Source organism: Mobula hypostoma, chromosome 12 (assembly GCF_963921235.1).
Source record: "Mobula hypostoma chromosome 12, sMobHyp1.1, whole genome shotgun sequence".
In the NCBI taxonomy this organism is placed as follows: Eukaryota; Metazoa; Chordata; class Chondrichthyes; order Myliobatiformes; family Myliobatidae; genus Mobula; species Mobula hypostoma.
The window spans coordinates 88143604-88151866 of NC_086108.1; positions in this window are offsets into that span (position 1 = coordinate 88143604).

Consider the following 8263-nt stretch of genomic DNA (forward strand, 5'->3'; position numbering starts at 1 on the left):
AATTCTAGTTTAAACTCTCCCCAGTAGCGGACCTCCCCGCCAGGATATTGGTCCCCCTGGGATTCAAGTGGAACCCGTCCTGTTTGTGCAGGTCACACCTGCCCCAAAAGAGGTCCCAATGATACAGAAATCTGAATCCCTGCCCTCTGCTCCAATCCCTCAGCCACACATTTATCCTCCATCTCATTCTATTCCTATACTCACTGTCACATGGCACAGGCAGTAATCTGGAGATTACTACCTTCGCGGTCCTGTTTCTCAAATTCCTTCCTAACTCCCTTCAAAGTACATATCTTAGAGTATGTATACTTCATACAATTTTGAGATTTGTCTCCTTACAGGCAGCCACAAAACAAAGAAACCCAAGCAGAACCCATTAAAACAAAAGCAGGTCACCAAACACCCAGTGTGCAGAGAGGAAAGACAACAGATTGTGCGAACATAAAAGCGAGCAAATGGCATTTAGAACTGCAGATCACAAAAATGAGTCCACAGCCCACTCAGAAGCAATTGGATGCAGGCCACAGCCTCAGTTCAGTGCAAAGACGAGTAAACCTTGTGGGGCAGTGAGCTGAAGTGGAATTAATAAAAATAGAGTTAGAGGTTAAGGTACAGATGTGGAATAAATTGTGCATAAATACATATACCTGTATAGCAGCATGTGTTATACAAATGTGTTAAACAGCCTTATACAAAGTTATATTAAAGTGTTTACAGTGCAATCTTTTATTTATTATTTTCAATTTCTTACTCTAGAGAAAGAGACCATTCTGCCCTTCAAGTCAATCGCACATGTCCCACTCCCCCCACTTATTTCCTTGCACCTATTTTCTATCACATAGCCATTAATCCACTGGCCAGTCTCCTGTTGCCCACCCCTCACTAAGGTTAATTAAACTAACTACTAAAACATCTTTGGGATGTGGGGAAAACTGGAACAGCCCGAGGAAACCCATGTTGTCACCGAAAGAAGGTGCAAATTTTGCCGGGGTAGTTCCTGAGGTCAGGATCAACTCTGGGTCACTGGCACTAAGGCAGCATCCCTAACTGCCACAATATTGTGCCAACTCTTCCCAAACCTTAAACTTTCTCAACCCAATGAACAAAATCCACTTGTTTCTGCTTATTGGAGACCGACCAGATGTTTTGAAAGACAAAGCCGTGGAGAGATGGATCATAATCAGCCATTAATCAAATTGGGTGCTTTTTTAATGATCCATGAGGAACCAAGGTAATGTAACCAATGCTAAGATGTCTCTCTTATCATGAAAATGAGCCTGGCTCTTGGTAGGTGGGTGATGCCTTCAGATAGCTAGAGTTCAAGATCAGTCATGATTGCTTCATACTCTCAACTGTATTTAAAATCCTTCTCACTATGCAATTGGTGAATTTTGATAAGAATGGTGGCCACAGGGGTGGCGTGAGTATGAAGGCATTGCTTATTGCTGTCAGGGCAATGTTCACCAGCATGTGTGAGACTAGAGCTCAGTTCTCATCTGCAGTTTACCATCACTTAGTTCATCTCTGGAAAAAGGTGAGGGGGTAGTGGTGGGATGGAGTACCAAGGTGTTCTAATGAGCTTGTTTAAAATTGGAATCTACTATACATCCATGTTAGACCCTTGATTGGACCTCTGATATGATGAAGATGTGCTCTTGATATCTCAGTCTATCTTGTCTTGACACTTGTTGGTCTAACTGAACTTGCTCTGTAACTGAAACACAGTGTTCTCCTTTCTATTATTGTTTTTTTCCTTTTGTACTATCTTGATATACTTAAGTTTGGAATGATTTGCCTGGATGACATGAAACCCAAAGCTTTCCACTGTATCTCAGTACATATGACAATAGTAAGCACATACAGACCGATTTGACAACAATCCAATCAATTGGCATAAATGTATAATGCAGGTTATGTAGATGGTGACAAGGTGACGTACAGGAGTGAGATCGATCAGCTAGCTGAGTAGTGTTGCAATATCAACCTTGCAATCAATGTCAGTAAGACCAAAAAACTGATGATGGACTTCATGAAAGTGCAAGTCAGGTGAACACGTCAGTCCTCATTAAGGGGCCAATAATGGAAAGAGTGAGTAGTTGCAATTTCCTGGGCGCCAACATCTCAGAGGATCTATCTTGGGCCAACCATACTGATGCAACCATAAGGAAGGTACACCAGCAGCTATACTTCATCATGGGTTTGAGGAGATTTGGTATGTCACCAAAGACTGTAGCAAATTTCTGCTGATGTATCATGGAGAGCATTCTGGCTGATTACACCACCATTTGGTATGGAGGCTCCAATGCACAGGATCAAAAAACTTACAATAAGTTACAAAAAGAAATATATCAAACATAAGCAATTAGTGTAAGAAGAGAGCAAAATATTGAGATAGGGTTCATGGGTTCATGGACCCGTCCAGAGGGTTGTGGACTCAGCCTACTCCACCATGGGCACTGACCTCCTTAACGTCGAGGACATCTTCAAAACTGGTGCCTCAGGATGGTGGCATCTGTCATTAAGGACCCTCACCATGCAGGACATGCCCTCTTCAAATTGCTACCAACAAGGAGGAGGCACGGGAGCTAAGGACACACACTCAACATTTTAAGAACAGACTCTTCACCTTCACGATCAGACTGATGAACCCGTGAAAATACCTCACTAATTTGCTCTCTTCTTTGCACTATTTCTTTATTTTTTATATTGCTTGTGGTAACTTATAGTAATATTTAATGTATTGCATTGTAACATCGCTGCAAAGCAACAGATTTCATGACATATTTCAGTGTTAATAAACCTGATTCTGATTCTGATTATAATTTGGTCAATGCTCGTGTATTTTGTGTCTCATTTATACTGACTAATTGAATTGTTTTGCCCACTAAATAACTTCCCATGGTGTTTTCTAGATGTTGGACCTGCCTAATGTTATTCCTGCCTATTGTTAGGAGGAATTATCAGTGTAATAAGTATTTTGGGATGTGGAAGTCACAATGCATCAATGCAGTACTGCACTGATAGTAAATATAGGCTCATATTAGAATGTTTGCATAAGAAGTATCAAGTGGTCAGAATTTGCTTGCCATTTCAGTTATCGAAATGCCATAGAATTTCCTCTTCTATGGTTCAATGCTGATGGGGAGGGTACAGTTAAGTACTCTGTGACCCTTTTAACTCATTTAATGTTGTCTTCTGATGCAGGTCATTATGTACTTTACAGCAAACAATAAAAGCCCTTATATTAAACCCTGGCCTTGTCGCTGTTGAAATGTTTTAAGGCTCTCACATTTTGTGAACAATGTCATGAAAATAAACATTATGATAATTTCGTGATGTTTACATATCTGTTTATGACAACATTACTTGTAGTAGCAAACCAGTGAATAAAATGCTTTCATTGCCCGGTACTGTGATAAATCAGTGTCAGAGCTTGACCGTGGAAAATGTTAATTTTCTCAGCCAATGTCTCTGTGCACAGGAAGGAATTTGCACAGGAAATAGTCGCAGAAACAATCAGCACAGAGTATCAATTTTAGTCAGGACTGGAGATAGCCCTGTGGAAGGAAGTGTCAACTTGGCATGGGTCTTTGGATTGGGTGGGTTAGCAGAACTGGATGCTGGGATAGAGGAAATACTAATGCTGAGTGAACAGAAACAGTCAATCTTTTGACTTAATTTATTGCTTTTAGAAATATAATTTCTACTGACATTATTGTGCTTATATTTCCTATACATGTCCCAGAGGAGAAGATATTAAATAGAACAGTATAGACCCTTTGGCCCAGGATGTTGTCACCATCTATCTATGTATACCTACTCCATGATCAATCAAACTCTTCTCACCTACATGGCCCATAACTCACCATTTTTCTTACATCCATGCAAGAGTTTCTTAAATGTACAGAGTGTATTTCTCTGTGTAAAAAGCCTGCCTCTGACATCTCCCCTAAGTTTTTCTCCACTGGCCTAAAACTGATGTCCTCTGGTATTAGCTTTTGCCACCCTGGGAGAAGGGCACTGCTTATCTACTCTGTCTATGTCTCTCAGAATGTTATACCTCACTTTCAATTCCCCTCTCATACTCCTTCGCTCCAAAGAGAAAAGCCCTAGCTTGCTCAACCTTTTATCTGAAGTCTTGAACAAGATTGGTAGATTCAGAGTATATTCCCAAAAATGAAGAACATCATTGTCTTTCCCATTTATTTATAAAGCATCAGCCTAAGTATTAGGCTGTTATTCCACATACTAAATGGTGCTAAGTTATTCATTCATACTTAATTCCATTGTTTCTTAAGTAATTCTCAAGTTAGGGGATTTGTCCTCTTAGCAAATATCAAGTACTGTATCTTAGCTGCGAAAAGCTCAGAAGTAAAATATCAGTGAACTGTTTTATAGGATTTGTTCAATATCAGAAGATCACAATTCTTTTGGTGGCTTCATTTTTTAACAGTGTGATATCCAGTTATTTATTTACTTAACTGTGATTTTAATTATATCCAATTTCAAATCTGAATACCAACACTGGCAGAAAAGAACATTTATTTCAATGCATAAAGCACATTTCAAGGTTGGATCACAACAAACAAAAATCCATGGTGAGTAAAGGCCGGGACAGCAAAGGTTTTCAAGTTAAGCATTCAGAGAAAACTAAGACCCTGAATGGTTAATACAACAAATACTTCCTCAGATGTCATATCCATTTGGAAAAATATTGTCTCTTATTTAAAGAGATACATGTGCTTGCAAAATATTTGTACAATTGTGATAATCATCCTCCAAGTGTTTTTTGCCCTCCTTGATGTACTGCACACCATAATCAGGTCTTTTTTCTTTTTTCTACATCTCTCATTTAGCCTCTGCTTCTACTGGGCTCTCTCAACTCTCCACAATTCTAATGTGAAAATGAAAGAACATATTTATTTATTTATTTATTTTTATCTTTCCATTCCTGCTATCAGGAAGAAAGTACAGGGGTCTCAGGACTCACACCACCAGGTTCAGGAACAATTACCACTACTCAACCATGAGCAAAGTGATAACTTCACTCACTCCATCACTGAAATGTTCCCACAACCAATGGACCCACTTTCAAAGACTCTTCACTTCACATTCTCGATATTTATTGCTTATTTATTGATTATTATTATTTCTTTTGTTTTGTTTGTATTTGCAATGCTTGTTGTCTTTTGCACACTGATTGAACCTCCAAGTTGATGTGGTCTTTCATTGATTCTATTATGGTTATTATTTTATTATGGATTTACTTTGCATGCACGCAAGAAAATGAATCTTAGGGATGTATATGGTGACGTACATATATGTACTTAGATAATAAATTTACTTTGAACTCTGAGTCCTTCTTGGGACAATTGTCTTTTAATACTTAAACATTTGTCATCAACAAAATGTCTTTTCTACAATACAGCATAATACTTTATGTACAGAGTAGTAATTTAGCCCTTTTGAAATGTCATTCATTTAGAGAATTATTGTCAACATTTAACAGAATTTATATATATAGTGTGCATACATGAATCTTTTATATATAAATAACAGGAACAAGAGAAAATCTGCAGATGCTGGAAATCCGAGCGACACACACAAAATGCTGGAGGAGCTCAGCAGGCCAGGCAGCATCTATAGAAAAAAGTAAAGTCAACGTTTAGGGCCGAAACCCTTCGGCAGGACTGGAGAGAAAAAGCTGAGGATTAGAGTTAAAAGGTGGGGGGAGGGGAGAGGGAACCAGCAGATGATAGGTGAAACCTGGATGGAAAGGGATGAAATAAAGAACTGGGAAGTTGATTGATGAGATGACGTGAGAGAAGGAAAAGGGGATGGAAAATGGAAGGGGCGTGTGTTGGGGGGCATTACGGGAAGTTTGAGAAATTGATGTTCATGCCATCAGGTTGGAGGCTACCCAAATGGAATATAAGGTGTTGTTCCTCCAACCTAAGTGTGGCCTCATCGCGACAGTGGAGGACGCCATGGATGGACATATCGGAATGGGAATGGGAAGTGGAATTAAAATGGGTGGCCTCTGGGATATCCCGCTGGTTCTGGCAGATAGAGAGTAGATGCTCAGTGAAGCACCTATCACTCCACCAGCCTTTGCGTCCAGCACATAATTCTCTGAAACGTCCACCACCTCCAATGGGATCCCACAACCAAACACATCTTTCCCTCCCCCCACTTTCTGCTTTCCGCAGGGATCGTTCCTGTATGACTCGCTTGTCCATTCGTCTCTCCTCACTGATCTCCCTCCTGGCACTTACCCTTGCAAGCCGAACAAGCACTACACCTCCTCCCTCACTACCATTCAGTGCCCTTCACCTGTGAGTCTGTTGGGGTTACTTACTGTGTTTGGTGCTCCCAGTGTGGCCTTCTGTATATTGATAAGACCTGATGTAGAATGGGAGACCGTTTCCCCGAGCATCTATGCTCCGTCTGCCAGAACCAGCGGGATTTCCCAGAGGCCACACATTTTAATTCCAATTCCCATTCCCATTCTGATATGTTCATCCATGTCCTAGAAAATCATAGATTTTATGTAGAAATGATGGAATTAAGAGTAGGTGGCGTCCACAAAAGAACGGACCATGACAGGGATCAGTCCTGGCACCTCTACTATTTAACGTTTACAAAAATGACCAACCAACCTTTCCTAACACATGCAGGTTTATCTATGCAGTTGACCTATACATAGCAACACAAGCTAACTCCTTCCAAGAAGCTGAAGTACGACTTCCAGCAGTCCTCGAAGCAATGAAGCAGTATTATGAAAAATGGTCTCTGAACCCAAATCCATCAAAAACTCAAGTGTGTGCGTTCCAGCTGAGGAATCGAGAAGCAGCTCAGAAATGCAAGATCTTCTGATGTGGGAAGGAGCTCAAACACCATCCAACTCTAGTTTACCTGGGTGTGACACTGGATAGGACGCTCTCATTTGCCACCCACATCCAAAAACTCCGAGGGAAAGTTAGCTCTCGCAATTCTCTCTTGAAAAAATTAGAATACTGTGCACCTGTGTGGGGCAGATCAGCACACGCGAAGAAAATAGACCCGTTGCTTAATGAAGTCTGCCCAATAATCACGGGCACACTGCGCCCCACACTCACTAACATCATTTACAGACTTGCAGGCATTGCTCCCCCAGAGATCCAAAGACACACTACAACAAAAATTGAAAAAGGTAAACAGAACTCGGATCCACGGTGCCCACTACATCATCATGTGCCAGTTTCCAACCGCCTAAAATCGAGAAAAAGCTTTGCTACAGTGGGGGAACTACCGCACGGAACATCCCCCCAAACATACAGGATTGACCTCTGGCAACAAACAGAAGCCAAAACCCCACCAAACAATACAGTGCAAGACCCCACAGGAATGCTACCAGACGGGGCACTGCTTGACAGACGGAAGTGGTGCACCCTTGGCAGAGCGAGAGCGGGAGTTTGTAGGACGGGAGACAATATGGTGAAGTGCGGTTTAAAGACCAGAGAATCCTGTGAGTGTGGCGAAAGGGTGCAGAACATTGAACACGTTCTGTGCAACTGCCCACTCTCACCTGATTTAGCTGACACTGACCTGCTCAATATCAACCAGACAATACCAGAGTGGCTGGCTGTCTGGTGTGACAAGCTATGATGATGATCCATGGCTTCCTCCACTGTCGTGATGAGGCCACACTTAGGCTGGAGGAACGACAGCTTATATTCTGTTCTGATGGCATGAACATAGATTTCTCAAACTTCCGATAAATGCCACCCCTCCCCCGCCATTCTCTAATCCTATTTCCCTCTCCCTCCTATCTTCTTACTTGCCCATAACCTCTCTCTAGTGCTTCTCCTCATTCCTTTTCTTCCATGATCTTCTACCCTTTCCTATCTGACTCCCCCTTCCCTTGCCCTTGATTTCTTTCATTGATTTCTCAAACTTCTGGTAATGCCCCCTCTCCTTTTCCATTTCCCATCCCCTTTTCCCTCTCTCACCTCATCTCACCACTCAGCATCCCAGCTCTTTATTTCATCCCTCGCCCTCCAGGTTTCACCTATCACCTGGTGGTTTTCTCTCCCCTCTCCCCACCTTTTAACTCTGCTCCTCAGCTTTTTCCCTCCGGTCCTGCCGAAGGGTTTTGTTCTGAAATGTTGACTGTACTTTTTCCATAGATGCCACCTGGCTTGTATAAATAACAGGAGTCCTGTTCATTCTGATTAGAAATACTGTTAGTTGAGGCTAAATGGAATGAAATACAGTACAGCAA